The following is a 17,947-nucleotide window of genomic DNA, read 5'->3' as shown; positions in this document are numbered from 1 at the left end:
TTTAATCACCATAATTGTATAGTGAAAAAGTAAAGTACACAATAATTACATACTGTAGTTAAGGGCCATTACAAGTCATTTATCACAGAACAATCTGTTTACTACTATGACATTTGACTACTAATAATGCTTTAAGTGTGTGTTGCCCCAAACCCCAGACACAACAGCACAGAATCAGTTCTTGGTTCAAATGACCTTTTCTTTTTAAAAAAAATACTATCTGTGCTACCCATCTATGACGGGTTGAGATCTAAGCAATCAATGTAGACTTCAGCATTAACATTTTCAGTACACCATGAAAGCAGTCATAAAGTTTGTGATGCACCATCTGTTGGAATGACAAATGCAATGCAATTTATTACTAACAATCTTTGTAATGGGCCATCTTTTGGAATGAGAAATGCAATGCACATGCTTATATGTCATTTGGTATAGGATTCATAAAAGCAGTATTACCATTTGTGATACACCATCATTTGTAATGACTAATGCAATGCACTTTATTACTAAAAATGTTAACAATCGCAGAACACCATGCAACGTATAAATCTATTATATGCTACTTGGTATGGGATTCATAAAAACAGCATTAAAGTTTGTGATGCACCATCTGTTTCAATGACAAATGCAATGCACTATATTACTAACAATCGTTGTAATGGGCCATCTTTTGGAATATCAAATGCGATGAACATGCTTCTGTTATATGTCATTTGGTACGGGATTCATAAAAGCAGTATTAACATTTGTGATACACAATCTTTTGCAATGACTAATGCAATGCACTTTATTACTACAAATGTTAACATTTGGAGTGCGCCATGCAACACATATATCTCTGTTATATGCTACTTGGTATGGGATTCATAAAAGCAACATTAATGTTTGTGATGCACCATCTGTTGGAATGAGAATTGCAATACACTTTATTACTAACGATCTTTGAAATAGGCCATCTTTTGTAATGACAAATGCAATGCACATGTTTCTGTTATATGTCATTTGGGATGGGATTCATTAAAGCAAGCATTAATGTTTATGATACACCATCTTTTGTAATGACTAATGCAATGCATTGTATTACTAAAAATTTTAACATTTGCAGTGCACCATGCAACACATTTCTCTCTGTTTTATGTCATTTGGTATGGGATTCATACAAGCAGTATTAACATTTGTGATTCACCACTCCTGAGACCTTCATCTTTCTTTATTGTCAGATATTGTATGATGGACACGGTTTGCTACTCGTGTTTTGGCTCATTTGTATCTCATTATTGTTTTGTTGGTAATTAAGGAAAAATAAACAAACCTTCAATAGTAAGTCAACTACAAGGAATTCAAAAGAATTGAATTAACAACAAAAACAGGTCACTAATTAAGAAAAGGCCCCCCAGGACCAGAGTTGGGGACCCCTGATATAACAGGATCAAACACAGGGAGGAACTCCAGGCTGTGTGACGCAGTAGTTAAGATTTGGACTTCATATCCCACCACTGACACTGTGTGACCCTGAGCAGGTCACTTCACCCATCTGTGCTCCAGTTGGAAAAAGAAATGTAACCAATTGTTTCTCAAATGTTGTACGTTGCTTTGGATAAAGGCCTCGGCTAAATAAATAAATGTAAAAAGTTCAAAGTCTTGCACAACTAGACATCAGCATGAGTCAAACAATATATCATATGTGCTGGTTTTCTTGAATTAGTGAGTCAGTAGACAATAAAAATATATTTAATTGTAAATATCTCATCATTCCCTTGGTTACTTGTTCAGAACCTGATGGGTGCAGAATATCTTGGTTTCACAGGAAGGACACACTTATAAATCCAAATAGAAATAGTAACACACACAGAAACCTTTTACTCTTTTTCCACTACAGTTCTTCACTTTCACTCCATTAGAACAATTACAACAAGCCTAGATAAATTATGAAGATTGGAGTTAGGCAAGAAGGCATCTGGCCATAAAAATCACACAGAGAACTCTATTGGAGAAGTCTAGTAAATAGTGACTCCATATAAAAATAGGAATAGCAATGGAAGAAGAAGAAGATGAAGTAGAAGAAGACAAGTGACCCCATATGAAAATATGAATACCTGTGGAGGAAGAACAAGAAGAAGACAAAGAAGAAGAAGAAGACCCCATATAAAAATAGGAATAGCAATGGAAGAAGAAGAAGACAAGTGACCCCATATACAAATAGGAATAGCTGTGGAAGAAGAAGAAGACCCCATATAAAAATAGGAATAGCAATGGAAGAAGAAGAAGATGATGCAGAAGTTGACGAAGACAAGTGACCCCATATACAAATAGGAATAGCTGTGGAAGAAGAAGACCCCATATAAAAATAGGAATAGCAATGGAAGAAGAAGATGAAGAAGTAGAAGAAGATAAGTGACCCCATATACAAAAAGGAATACCTGTGTAAGAAGAACAAGAAGAAGACCCCATATAAAAATAGGAATAGCAATGGAAGAAGAAGAAGATGATGAAGAAGTTGAAGAAGACAAGTGACCCCATATACAAATAGGAATACCTGTGGAAGAAGAAGAAGAAGAAGAAGACAAAGAAGAAGACCCCATATAAAAATAGGAATAGCAATGGAAGAAGAAGAAGATGAAGTAGAAGAAGACAAGTGACCCCATATACAAATAGGAATACCTGTGGAAGAAGAACAAGAAGAAGACCCCATATAAAAATAGGAATAGCAATGGAAGAAGAAGATGAAGAAGTAGAAGAAGATAAGTGACCCCATATACAAAAAGGAATAGCTGTGGAAGAAGAAGAAGAAGACCCCATATAAAAATAGGAATAGCAATGGAAGAAGAAGAAGATGAAGTAGAAGAAGACAAGTGACCCCATATACAAATAGGAATACCTGTGTAAGAAGAACAAGAAGAAGACCCCATATAAAAATAGGAATAGCAATGGAAGAAGAAGAAGATGATGAAGAAGTTGAAGAAGACAAGTGACCCCATATACAAATAGGAATACCTGTGGAAGAAGAAGAAGAAGAAGAAGAAGAAGAAGAAGAAGAAGAAGAAGAAGAAGAAGAAGAAGAAGAAGAAGAAGAAGAAGAAGAAGAAGAAGAAGAAGAAGAAGACAAAGAAGAAGACCCCATATAAAAATAGGAATAGCAATGGAAGAGGAAGAAGAAGATGAAGAAGTAGAAGAAGACAAGTGACCCCATATACAAATAGGAATACCTGTGGAAGAAGAAGAAGAAGACCATCCATCCATCTATTATCCAACCTGCTATATCCTAACTACAGGGTCACAGGGAGAAGAAGAAGACCCCATATAAAAATAGGAATAGCAATGGAAGAAGAAGAAGATGAAGTTGAAAAAGAAGACAAGTGACCCCATATACAAATTGGAATAGCTGTGGAGGAAGAAGAAGAAGACCCCATATAAAAATAGGAATAGCAATGGAAGAAGAAGAAGAAGAAGAAGAATAGCAATGGAAGAAGAAGAAGATGATGAAGAAGAAGACAAGTGACCCCATATACAAAAAGAAATAGCAATGGAAGAAGAAGAAGATGAAGAAGTAGAAGACAAGTGATCCCATATACAAATAGGAATAGCAATGGACGAAGAAGAACAACAACAAGATGAAGAACTCTGTTGCTGAGGTGTTTCACTTGTGTGTTGCTGTGTCTCTTCATCTGTGTCATTAGCACAACGTCGTCGTAGCATGGCAGTATTTGCTGCACTCAGGTCTTTCGTAGTGAGAAGTGAGCTGCATTAAAGCACCGAAAAAATGTAAAGGTGCATGCATGTGCCATCTTGTGACTGTGGTTGGGCGTGAGCAGAGCGGACTTCTCCATACACACAAACACACACACATAGGCCTTTCATTTATATATAAGAAAATGAGTGCCGGTAACTCACTTGTCATTTATAAGACTCAAACTGTTTAAATGATCAAAGTCTGTTTTTTAACCTAAACTCCTAGTAGCTTTCCATATAAAAACAATCAAACTGTTCGGATTTTTCTTTTATAGTCAATTGTAAAATATTTCAAAATTTGACACACATTTTTGCTTTGGGACAAGAAATGGCCATTTAATTGAGTGAGCTTTTGTTAAAAGCAGCCAAACAGAAATTGTAGTAATCTATATCTATATCTATACTGTATATCTATATACTAGTGGGTTCCCCCCTGCTCGTTTCGCTCGCCAACCATTTCGCGTCTCTGCCACTCGCATTGTGAAGAGGGGTTCCTGAACGCACTCCAAGGAGATGCGGTCGCTCCTCCCTAACCCCCTCTTAAACGGTGATACAATGGGAAACAAATCCAGTTTTTTTTTTACCTCCTCTTTGCTCAATCAGCTGCTGGCTTGCTGCTGCTGCTGCTGCTCTCGTGCCGTGTGATCTGCATCTCACGTGGTGTTTCGAACATTTAAAAGCCTGTACAGCAGCTGTCCTACTCTTTGACTTTTATTTCCGACCCCGGGCGTGATTAAATCTTTTGGCACAAAGTCTCATCTCACAGGACGTGAGTTCTTGATATTTTTTAGTTTAAAATTTAAAAACGGAAAAAGAATCTGAAAATCTAACAACATCACATTAAAGTTCAATAAATTCTGAAAAGAATGATACCAGACATATATATGTAGGTTTTAAAATAAGCCCGTTTTAAAGTGTGACAAAAAACGTGACATAAACAATGTCACTGTTGCACTTTTAGGCTTAGGATTTTATATATACTGTATAGAGTATCTGCGGTGGGCTGGCGTCCTGCCCGGGGTTTGTTTCCTGCCTTGCGCCCTGTGTTGGCTGGGATTGGCTCCAGCAGACACCCGTGACCCTGTAGTTAGGATATAGCAGGTTGGATAATGGATGGATGGATGTATATAGTAGACACATGTATAAAATCCAATGTCTGTCTGTCTGTCTGTCTGCTTTTCATGTCAGAACTACATCGGGTTGTTTTCTATAATTTGCTTGAACATTCCATTTGATTTTGCAACTTCTCTCATCATGCTGAGTATCATAGTTCCTTTGCAAAGCAATTTATTCACGCTAATCTGAGACAGAGGCTGCGGGCCGAGGGGAGGGGGAAGTGTGACATCAGGAGTAGGGACCCGGGCGGGACCATCCTTACTCACTCACTCACGCGCCAGCCTCCGTGTACCTCTGCCCACGTTTTGGAGCAGACTGTGCCTCCACTTAGCTAGCAATACCTGTTTGTTAATTGATTTTTAAAGTGGGCTCTGCATCGGTCTGTTGTGGTGAAAAAGAAGCTGAGCCGCAAGGCGAAGCTCTCAATTTACCAGTCGATCTATGTTCCTACCCTCACCTATGGTCATGAGCTATGGGTAGTGACCGAAAGAGCGAGATCGCGAATACAAGCGGCTGAAATGAGTTTCCTCCGCAGGGTGTCTGGGCTCTCCCTTAAAGATAGGGTGAGAAGCTCAGTTATCCTGGAGGGACTCAGAGTAGAGCCGCTGCTCCCCTGCATCGAGAGGAGTCAGATGAGGTGGCTCGTGCATCTGATCAGGATGCCTCCTGGACGCCTCCCTGGTGAGGTGTTCCGGGCACGTCCAACCGGGAGGAGGCCCCGGGGAAGACCCAGGACACGCTGGAGGGACTATGTCTCCCGGCTGGCCTGGGAACGCCTTGGGATTCTCCCGGAAGAGCTAGAAGAAGTGGCCGGGGAGAGGGAAGTCTGGGCATCTCTGCTCAAGCTGCTGCCCCCGCGACCCGACCTCGGATAAGCGGAAGAAGATGGATGGATGGTCCTGTTTCACTGCTACACGGGCGGAGCCACGGGGGAACAGCTAGTCTTCTTCTTCTTCTTCTTTCAGCTGCTGCCGTTAGGGGTTGCCACAGCAGATCATCTTCTTCCATATCTTTCTGTCCTCTGCATTTTGTTCTGTTACACCCATCACCTGCATGTCTTCTCTCACCACATCCATAAACCTTCTCTTGGGCTTTCCTCTTTTTCTCTTGCCTGGCAGCTCTGTATGTCCATCTGCTTTTCATGACAGAACTACTTAATGGATTTAGATCGGGTTTTTTTCTGTAATTTTCTTGAACATTCCGGTTGATTTTGCGACGTCTCTCATCATGCTAAGCATCATAGTTCGCTTGTGGTACCAATTTATTTGCGTGAATCTGAGAGAAAAGCTGCAGGCTGAGGGGAAGGGGGTCAGGGGCCCTCCTCACTCACGCCCCAGCCTCTGTGTTTTAGAGGGTAGCTGCTGATTGGCAGAGATATCACGGCCACATGCTTTTCTCGCTCTCCAATCAGAACTGATCAGATACAGTGCCAACGTTTGATGTTGGAGCAGACCTACCTTCTATTTGGCCAGAATTATGGGTTTTTTTTATAATTGATTTTTAAAGTTTGTCCTATTTCATTACTATGTGGGGGGAGCCGTGGGGGACAACTAGTCTTAAATACTTAGTTGTAACTTTTGGATGAAAAGCCTTTCATTTCAAATGTTTTGTATGAAAGCCTCAACTTATTTTTTGAAAAAAGCAGACACAAACTCTGCTGCAACATCTAAAATAGTTTATGTTTAAAATGTCAGCTGACATTAAATTTAATGTCAGTAAATGTAAAGACTGCAGTGGGCTGGCACCCTGCTGGGGGTTTGTTCCTGCCTTGTGCCCTGTGTTGACTGGGATTGGCTCCAGAAGACCACCGTGACCCTGTAGTTAGGATATAGCGGGTTGGAGCATGACTGACTGACTAAATGTAAAGTATTACACATAGGAAGTAAAAATGTGAAGTTTGAATATACAATGGGTGGTCAGAAAATTGAGAGTACACGTTATGAGAAGGATTTAGGAGTCGTAGTGGACTCTACGCTATCGACTGCCAGACAGTGTTCAGAAGCCATTAAGATGGCTAACAGAATGTCAGGTTATATAGCGCCTTGATGTGTGGAGTACAAGTCACAGGAGGTCCTGCTCAAGCTTTATAACACACTGGTGAGGCCTCATCTGGAGTACTGGGTGTAGTTTGAGTCTACAGGCTACAAAAAGGACAGAAGAGCACAAGAGAAGGTCCAGAGAAGAGCAACTAGGCTGACTCAGGGCTACAGGGGATGAGATATGAGGAAACATGAAAACAGCTGAGCCTTTACAGTTTAAGACAAAGAAGATGAAGAGAAGACCTGAGTGAAGTGTTTTAAAGAATGAAGGGAATTAGTCCAGTGGATCAAGATGGTGACTTTAAAATGAGTTCATCAAGGACATGGGGACACAGTTGGAAACTTGTTAAGGGGAAATTTCACACACAAGATAGATAGATAGATAGATAGATAGATAGATAGATAGATAGATAGATAGATAGATAGATAGATAGATAGATAGATAGATAGATAGATAGATAGATAGATAGATAGATAGAAAAGGCACTATATTATAGATAGATAGATAGATAGATAGATAGATAGATAGATAGATAGATAGATAGATAGATAGATAGATAGATAGATAGATAGATAGATAGATAGATAGATAGATAGATAGATAGATAAGGCACTATATGATAGATAGATAGATAGATAGATAGATAGATAGATAGATAGATAGATAGATAGATAGATAGATAGATAGATAGATAGATAGATAGATAGATAGATAGATAGAAAAGGCACTATATTATAGATAGATAGATAGATAGATAGATAGATAGATAGATAGATAGATAGATAGATAGATAGATAGATAGATAGATAGATAGATAGATAGATAGATAGATAGATAGATAGATAGATAGATAGATAGATAGATAGTGTAAGTGCCTGAGAACGTCTCCACTCTTTTCAGTTTGCTCTCCCTGCTAACTTCTAACTTCTGGGTCCTGATTATCATTAAACTTTACATTTTCTGTCGTCCTCTTCTTTCAATTTATCTTCAATTTTCTGTCTTCCAAGCCCATCTCCATTCTTCAAGCTTCCACTCCACTTCTTTCACAACACAATGTCCTCAGCACAAGGCCTTCACCAGGGGGTTAGTCTAATTTTTCCCATGAGTCAACACATCCATAATCCACTTGGCGCTCTTCCTAAACGCCACAATGCAGCATTGCAGTTATTTAAAGTTCTGTGATCTGCTAGGGGGCACGCCCCTGATACAGAGATGTGTCCCACTTTCAGTTCGCCTACACACAGAGGACCTCTGCCTCGTAGATCTTGAGCAGACAGTTATTTTTTTAACACTTTCACAAACTCTGTTAAAGGCAAATAGAGTGAGCAACACTGAAATATCACCAGTTAGATGGCCAACAGTTTAGAAGGATGTTCGTGTTGGAAAAGATAAAACAAGGAAATATATCTCGATTTTATGACCTAAAGGAAACATTTCAAATAAAAAATAGACTTTCTCCATGGGTGGGAGCTCTCCTTGAATTGTTTCAGTATAAAGAAGCTAATCCACTTCTGTCTTCCTTCTGCTATCCTCCGTGTGTTTATTTTTTTTTATGATCATATCATTTTGACGTGCGCTATGATTGTGCCTGCCACTCTGTCTCCTGGGAAATACTGCAGAGATCTTTTCTCACAGATTTAGCACCTCACAGAGAAATTTATTAGTGCGTCAGTCAGGCATTCTAACACTAAATTTTAATTTGAGCACTTGCAATAAAAAGAATGTTCCTGGAAATCGTGCCATAGGTCTTTTTGATTCTTCAGAAAAAGGGCTGAAAAATGAATGGCATAAAGTATAGGGGCCAAGGTGTCATATTTCGGGTGTCAGCGATATCAGAACCAGATCAATTTATCAAAAAAAATGATTCCCTGTGCAGGTCATGATTTTATAATTGAATGTATTTATTGAGGTCTGGAGAGTGATTGGATTACTGTAAATTTTATGCAATGTTGATTGAATATGATAAAAACAGCCGGAATAAATCACTACATTCAAAATTCAACTTTATAACTTTACAAGCTGGGATACCCAGCATTCAATGCATGAGAATGAAGGAATGTGGAAGAGTTAAAAAGTAACTATAAATTACAGAGCCTATGGAAAATATTCACCTACTTGGAAGTTTTTACATTTAATTATGGTTCAAGACTGAATTATTGTGGATTTAATTGGGCTTTTCTGATACTGATCAGCAGAAAAAGACACTTTGATGTCAAAGTGAAAACAGAACTCTGCAAAGTGGTCTAAATTCATTAGATAGATAGATAGATAGATAGATAGATAGATAGATAGATAGATAGATAGATAGATAGATAGATAGATAGATAGATAGATAGATAGATAGATAGATAGATAGATAGACCAAATAGGTCATCTCCAGCCATCTGTCCAGTGTGCCCACTTCCAAGATGGTATCTGCCAGTCTTCTGGTTGAGGCAGGGAATACCCTGCCATTCTTCTTGCCCATTCACTAGGGTGGCCTCTTGGTCAGGAAAGAGATCATAAACATCCTGGTCAGGAAGTCAGCCCTTGCCTGACACCCATTACACTGGTTAAAATCCTGGATGCCTGTTTGGAGAAGTTTTTTTAGAGATATAAAGGACACACATGGTGCCAAATGCTGTAATTATTTATTCCTTTGTGCTATCAACATAAAACTACTGCCTGGTAGGTGAAATATAATGAATCACAAAACAAAGATTTGAAAATATAACTGAGCGCCTGATTCTTTTTCTTAGTTCATTTCAAAGTCATTGAATGTTTAAATTTCATACCAGCTCCAATTCCGTCACAATCAAGATTGAGTGATCCATCAGGTTAAAGTGAAAAATCGACTGTTCTGCCTTTATTTTAAGAATAATAAGGCTTTATTTTGAGGGTACCCTCCTCGTTCAGAAATGCCTCGAGGGAGTATTAACACTTTGAACGTGAGGTACAAGTTCATTTGTGTCAAAACATGACATACAAGAAGAACTCTTATCTCAGTATGCAGCCACTAAAGACGGAGGCAGCTTGCTGGTGAGCTTTGCTGCTGCCTTTCAGTAGCCTACTATACAGGTAGTGCTGCCATCTAGTGGCCTTAAATTTTCATATCATGAAGTCTTTGGAGAACTTAAATAACACTTTGAACATGAGGTGCGAGTTAATTCATACTTCACTGAGCCTGTCAAAATGTGACATACAAGATACTGTAACTCGTATTTCCGTAGGCAGCCACTAAAGACACAGCCAACATGCTGGTGAGCTTTGCTGCTGCCGTTCAGTAACCTACTATAGTGCTGCCATCTAGTGGCCTTAAACTCTCATATCAGGAAATCTTTTGAGAAGTTAATTAACACTTTGAATGTGAGGTACGAGTTAATTCGTATTCCATCGAACCTGTCAAAATGTGACATACGAGTTGCAGTAACTCGTATCTCAATATGCAGCCACTACAGACACAGCCAACTTACTGGTGACCTTTGCTGCCATGTCTCAGTTACCTACAATAGTGCTGCCATCTAGTGGATAGCCACCATAGATTTTTTTTTTTGATTCAACTGCTGGTGGAAAACAGTGCTATAAATTGTCCATGGATATGTCACCGCAAAAAGTTATAAGGGTGCTGGTGTTTTGAAACAACTAGATTTTCTGCCAGATGAATATTTTGATGATAATGATAGTGATTGAGTTTGTGACAATCACTTGGATGATGTGGAACCTGTAGGCTCAGGCACTGATTGTTGCCCCAAAGATGTTTCTTCACCACAATGCATTCGACTTGTCACGACTGTCAGGACAGAACAACATGGACATTCTGATGCCCACTGAGTGCAAATACTCACCAGCTACCAGATGTGTTATGTGCCACAAGCATGATATGAAAGAATGAGTCTCAACACGCGAAAAAGGTTGGGGGCAGCCACCCTTATATTCTTCCTGGCTGCAAATGGGTATTCAAATGAACGTAGAGGTGCTTTCTTTGAGTTCCAAGACTGAACTGATTTGGTTTTGAAAAGATGGCGGCTTTATAAGCCGAAACCGGAAGTGATGACATCTAGGGCCGGAACCGGAAGTGATGTTGATCCGCGTACCAGAACTGGAAGTGACGTCAGTCTGGGCACCAGAACCAGAAGTGATGTCATTAATGCTGAATCAGGCCTGCAGAGGTAACAAAGGTAGGTTTAGTGCACCCTGCCACCCCCTGGCCTGGTGGGTAATGAGCTCCACTTGGTCCACTCAGCTCCCTCCTAATCGCACACGTGTGACAGTGGACAGTACAAAAAATGTGTTATATTTGAGACACATGTTCTTCTAAGCCTGCACTCTGTGAGGTGCCATCCTTCAAGGACTGACTCATTCAATTGCAGACGTTTAGTCATTTCGCTGGTCAAAATAAAATATTTAAGAGTTTCTTTATATTTTTGAAAGAGTTAAAATTCTTATTTTAGTGCATAATAAAACAATTGCTTTCTAATACATTTCTTTACATTTTTTAGATTAGATAAACTTTATTAATCCTAAGAGGAAATTCAGATGCGTACAACAGATAGATAGATAGATAGATAGATAGATAGATAGATAGATAGATAGATAGATAGATAGATAGATAGATAGATAGATAGATAGATAGATACTTTATTAATCCCAAGGGGAAATTCACAAACAGCAGAAGCATAAAAAAACAAGGATACAGACTCACAGGACAGAACATTCAACAGATCTTTCAATCAATCAATAAATAATTAAATATATTAAAGACGGAGGGGATTTTTCATGATGGCCTCCAATTTTGCCATCATCCTCATTTCTATGACAGCTTCCAGTGTGTCCAGGGTTCACCCTGCGATGGAGGAGGCTTTCCTGATTAGTTTATTCAGGCATTGTGCTTGTTTTGAGCTCAGAAGATGGCAGCGCAGACAACCACAATGGCTACTAAGGTCTTTTCAATAAGCTTGTTACACACAACAAAAACCTGAGTCTCCTCAGCAAGTCCAGTCTGCTCTGGTTCATTTTGTCAGACCAGTCCACTTTGTTGATCAAGTGAACCCCCAGGTATTTGTAGCTCTGCATCACTTCTGTGTCCGCCCCCTGAATGGTAACTGGTCTCAGAGGCTCCTTGGCACATTGGAGGTCCACCACCAGCTCTTTTGTGTTGTTGATGTTGAGTTGTGGGAAGTTGTCTCTGCACCATGAAATGAAGTCCTCCACAAGTTTCCTGTACTCTGTCTCATCTCCATTATTAATAATAATAATGGTAACTGGTCTCAGAGGCTCCTTTGCACATCAGAGGTCCACCACCAGGTGTTTTGTCTTGCTGATGTTGATTTGTAAGTTGTTGTCCCTGCACCACAAGACAGAGTCCTCCACAGCCTTCCTGTACTCTGTCTCATCTCCATTATTAATAATAATAATGGTAACTGGACTCAGAGGCTCGTTGGCTCATTGAAAGTCCACCACCAGCTCTTTTATCTTGCTGATGTTGAGTTGCAGGTTGTTGTCACTACACCACAAGATGAAGTCCTCCACAGCCTTCCTGTACTCTGTCTCATCTACATTATTAATGCAGCCTATGATGGAGGAGTCATATGAACATTTCTGTAGAAGGCAAGTGCTGGTATTGTGCTGGAAGTCTGTTGTGTAGAAGGTGAACAGGAAGGGAGAGAGGACAGTACTCTGAGAGGCTCCAGTATTACATACCACCATGTCACATTCTGGGTCTGCTCCATGCTCTCTGGTTACTTCCTGGAGCTTCTTGAATCCAGAACCTTCAGTAGTCATAAATTGAGATGAGCTGGGCCAATGAGGACACACAAAGTCAGCAAGGGGTTGGTGCAAAAGTGCCAAATGCTTTTATTAAATCCAAACAAAAACAAACAGCATTCAATTGTGCAGTGCAAGATGAAGTCCACCACATGCTTCATGTACTCTGACTCATCTCTGTTACTAACTCTTTCAGGGCGTACATTGACTTTTGTCGATATTCAGGGGTAGAAGATGGTAACCAGATGTAAATGGCCACAAAACTCACTGTTACATTTTAGTTGGACTCTCTTTGCTAGAAGAAAGGTTAGCTTCATTGATTTGACTGAGATTTCCTTGCAAGAATGATGATGAGCAATCAACTTCTAAAATGGTGTCTGGCAAAAGACCAAAGCAAAGGCGCAAAGCAAAATACTCCGGGGATGATGTTTTGCATATTATCGCTGAATTGGACTCTGACTCGCTGGACTCCAATTTTAATACAAGTGATCTGGAGATCGAGATCAAAAACGAAAGTGAGGTACTGGCATCAGCAGATTGGTCCCCAGCAGATCGTGGTATTGAACACAGTCCTCCACAAATTTCCTGTACTCTGACTTGTCTCCATTATTAATGCAGCCTGTGATGAACAGAGCCATTTGAAGATTCTGTAGATGGTAAGCGCTGGTATTGTGCTGGAAGTCTGTTCTGTGGAGGGTGAACAGGAAGAGAGACAGGAAAACTCCCTGAGGTGCTCCAGTATTACACACCACCCATTTCAGTCACACAGACCTTCAGCCCCACAAACTACTGTATGTTATTCAGGTAGTCCATGATCCAGGAGATTGTGGGGGCATCAAGATTCAAAGAATTGACCTTTGTTCCCCAGTCGATGAGGCAGAATGGTATTAAAAACACTGGAAAAGTCAAAAACCATGAGTCTCACGGAGATGCCGACTTTGTCCAAGTGGGAGTTGGCTCTGTGGCGAATGGAGATGACAGCATCCTCCATACCTATGTGTGTCTGATAGACAAACTGCAGAGGATCCAGATGTTCATTGTCATATATATTAATAAATAATCTAACAACGACAACATTTATTTATATAGCAGATTTTCATACAAATGATGTAGCTTAAAGTGCTTTACAGGTTGAAGAAAGAGAAAAAAGACAAAATATATTAAAGAATAAAATTTGGCAATATTAATTAACATAGAATAAAAGTTCAAATGGCCAGGGAGGACAGAAAAAAAAAAAAAAAAAAATTTCCAGACGTAACTGAGACATGGTACTCCCCTCCACAGGGGTTCCGAGGCCACAAGACCACCCAGCCCCCTCTAGGCATTCTACCTAACATCAATGACCTCCATCAGTCCTCATTGTATTCAGGCTTCAAATGGAAGAACTTGATGATGTTGGTGGAAATCTGGCCTTCAATCCATCAATGTAGGGACTTCACGGTGCTCTGATCAGGTGGTGGTGGCGCAGATCACCACCAAGAAAACTGGAAATAGGACAGCAGAGAAGCCACCATTAATGATATTGATAATTAAATGCATCTTGTCACGCTTGGGTCACAGATCTGCACAGAAACACAGGAGGTTGTAGAGACAGGAACTTTATTCAAATACTGCAAACAAACATATGTCTCTTTTTCAAAAGTTTAAATGTGCTCCTTGACAAGACGGAGATGACAGTTCCATCTCACAATTGAAAGAATGCAAACATATCTTCCTCTTCAAAGGAGTGCGCGTCAGGAGCAGGGAAGGTCTGAGAGAGAGAGAAAAACAAAACAATCCAAATCTGATAAGTGCTGTTCGGACTTTTAAGTACGTGCGGATTGCGCGATACATCAGCCGCTAATAAGCCCAGCAAGCAAGGGAGCAATGTGAAGGTAGACTTTCAGCGTTTTTCAGAGGAGCGTCCGTAAGTTGTAGGGGTGCGATCAGCCCCCCAGCTCACAATATACAGAGTATCAGGATTAAGCAAAAATGAAGCTATGAGATAGTCATGTTAAAATAATGACTTTTTTGTAGTCCTCCGTATTAGCCTGGTGAATTTCTATCGGTAAGGTATTCCAGATTTTAGGTGCATACTGTAACAGCAGAAGGCCGCCTCACCACTTCTTTTCAGTTTAGCTCTTGGAATTATAAGCAGACCCTCAATTGAAGATCTAAGGTTACGATTTGGAGTGTAAGATGAGAGACATTCTGAAATATAGGATGAGCTGATTATTGAAGGCTTTGTAAACTATAAGCAGTATTTTAAAATAAATTCTGAATGACACAGGTAACCAGTGTAGTGACATCAGAACTGGAGAAATGTGTGCGGATTTTCTTTTCCTAGATTAAGATTCTGGCAACTGCATTCTAATGTCTTTTTTGGGTAGTCCTGAGAGAAGTGTGTTACAGTAATCTAGCAGACTGAAAACAAAAGCGTGAACTAATTTCTCAGCATCTTGCAAAGTTATAAGAGGTCTAACTTTTGCTATATTTCTTAAGTGAAAAAATGCTGTCCTAGTAATCTGATTAATATGTGATTTAAAATTCAGGTCAGAGTCAATAGTTACCCCTAAATTCTCTATCTCCGTCTTGACTTTTAATCCTAATGCATCAAGTTTATTTCTAATAACCTCATTATATCAATTTTTCCAATCACTAAGATTTCTGATTTCTCTTTATTTAGTTTAAGAAAGTTACTACTCATCCATTCAGAAACACAAGTAAGATATTGGGGGTCAGTGAATCAAGAGAGTCGGGGTCATCAGGCGCTAACTGATAAAGACAGTTGTGTGTCGTCAGCATAGCTGTTGTAGCTCAAGTTATACCTTGAGATAATCTCACCTAATAGAAGCATGAAGATTGAAAAGAGCAGTGGACCCAGGATAGATCCTTGTAGAACACCATATTGAATATCATGTGTCTTTGAAGTATAATTACCACAACTAACAAAGAATTTTCTACACATTAAGTGAGACTCAAACCAATTTAAGACACTGCCAGAGAGGCCCACCCATTGACTAAGGCGATTTCTAAGAATATTATGATCAATGGTATCAAATGCAGCACTCAGATCTAAGAGGATGAGAACAGATAAATGGCCTCTGTCTGCATTTCCTGCAAGTCATTTACTACTTTAACGAGTGCAGTTTCTGTGCTGTGATTTGTTCTAAAACCCAACTGAAACTTATCAAGAATAGCAGATTTATTGAAGTGGTCATTTAGCTGCATAATGACTGCCTTCTCTAGAATTGTACTTAAGAAAGGCAGGTTAGATATAGGTCTAAATTTTCAAAAGCAGTGGAATCGAGATTATTTTTCTAGAGCAGGGGTTTAACTACAGCAGTCTTAAGACAGTCTGGGAAGATCCCCATATCTAATGACGAGTTTACTATATCAAGAAAACTATCAATTAGCACGCCCGATACTTCTTTGAAAAAACTTATTGGTATTGGGTCAAGTACCCAGGTTTATTAAAATACAAAGATCCAGTATCTCATGTTTGGCCTGGACTTGTAAATCTTTTCTGAACTTCCTCATGTTCTGTTTTGTATTTTTATTGCACACTCTATGGAATTTCACAGATGGAGCCTCACAAGTACATCATCGAGCTTTCAAGACTTCCTCCCCATTACAATAGCACGCTATAAAACTTAACGTTGTATTAACCTTTGACTTGTGCCATCCTGGTCAGGATCAGAATCAGGGAGAATTGCTGCCTGTTTTAAAATTTAATAAGCGTTGGACAAAAAGAACTCTCTACTAGTGATGTCAGATGAACACAGCCTGAAACAAAAAGCCTAAAATCATTTTATGCGTTCCTGCCCTCCAGTTGACAGCTCTCTATTTTAAAAATCTAGTTAGTAACCCAGAGTGTGATGTGTCAGCTCTATGGGCTCAGATCATGACGAGCAGACCACCTATTACAACGTGATTGATGTTCTGACTGAGCAAGCAAAGCAGCTTCACATCCAGCGTGTAAAAAAAAAACGAGCTCATCCATTGTTGTCAGACTCGACAGCCCAACACTTAAAACTGGACAAGCCTGCAACGATCTCCAAAATATAACACCTTTGTCACTTTTATGGCATGTCCACATTTATTGTTCTTTCTTCTCTTTTCTTCTTGAATTAATAAGTTATGAGATAAAGTACTCAGAGTTTTATGAGCCATTCTCTAAATGCTACCAGCAAATGGTGTTGGGGAATCAGTTGGCTAAGAATAGTAAAGCAAACAATTAAACAGCCGGACGCAACACACTTAAGACTTTCACCAACTGTACCTCCAGGGGGTCCAGAGTGTGTCCCATAACTGAGCCTGCCCTTTTAATTAGCTTGTTGATCTGGTGGGCCTCTCTTGAAGTGATGTTAACAGCCTGGCACACCACGACATAGAAAATCACACTGGCCATCATAGAGTTGTAGAAGATGTTAAGGATGTCACTTCCCACATTAAAGAAACACAGTCTCCTAAGGAAAAAGAGCCTGCTCTGCTCTTTCTTATTAGAACACTAGCCGTCCACCGCTGCTCTGCCAACTTAGTAATGAAACAGGACAGTGAGGAGGGCCCTGCCCAGCTCCCTACTCCTGATGTCACGCTTCCTCCTCTTCTTGTCCCGCATCCTCTGTCTGCAAGTGAACTGTGATTCTTAACGTGTTGAGAGAAGTCGCAAAATTAACCGGAATGTTCACGCAAATTGTGGAAAAAAAACAGATCTAAATCCGTTGTAAGACACTAGGGGTCACTGTTGCCCCTTTCACTCCAACAGACAGATGCTCAGGACACAAAGTAAAAACAATTAGAAGCATTTTAATCCTTTATTCTTCTATAAATAGTGCCCAAAACACCACAGCCATAAATAAACAGGTATGTATCACTAAATAGCACAATACAATTCTCTCTTTCCTCCACCACGCCTCCAAACAAGCTCTGTCCTCCACTTCCCGACTCCGGCTCACCTGCTGGGTTCCCAAAAGTCCTTTAAATAGTCCTTGACCCAGAAGTGCTTCTGTCCTTCCAATCACGTGACTTGTCCGCACTTCCAGGTCAGATGGAAAACTCAAGTTTCTTCTTCAGCCAAAAGTACTTCAGAGCTTCCATCCTCGTGATTTGATTGTACTTCTGGGCTATATAGAAAATAGAGGTCTTTGTATGTTTCTGCAGCATCCCCTGGTTGCGCCCACGGTACCCAGTAGGGTTGTGATACCGAACTCCAAAGTCCTTAATTCCCTGCGGGAATCCAGGGCACCATTATACTGTAGGGACCCTGCAATCTATCGACTTGGGGGAAGCAAGGTCTCAAATTAGTTGCCTTCCCCCATCCTTCCAATCTTGGGATGTC

The 17,947-nt window shown here is 40.0% G+C and overlaps 1 protein-coding gene across 4 annotated transcripts in view; it reads left to right on the top strand.

Moving 5' to 3' along the window:
• Positions 1–17,947, top strand: part of LOC114647026 (leucine-rich repeat and fibronectin type III domain-containing protein 1-like protein) — a 636,531-nt gene that overhangs the window by 460,326 nt on the left and 158,258 nt on the right. The gene's annotated exons all lie outside the window — the stretch shown is intronic.

Source organism: Erpetoichthys calabaricus, chromosome 1 (genome assembly GCF_900747795.2).
Source record: "Erpetoichthys calabaricus chromosome 1, fErpCal1.3, whole genome shotgun sequence".
In the NCBI taxonomy this organism is placed as follows: Eukaryota; Metazoa; Chordata; class Cladistia; order Polypteriformes; family Polypteridae; genus Erpetoichthys; species Erpetoichthys calabaricus.
This window is presented reverse-complemented; position numbering and strand designations above follow the sequence as displayed.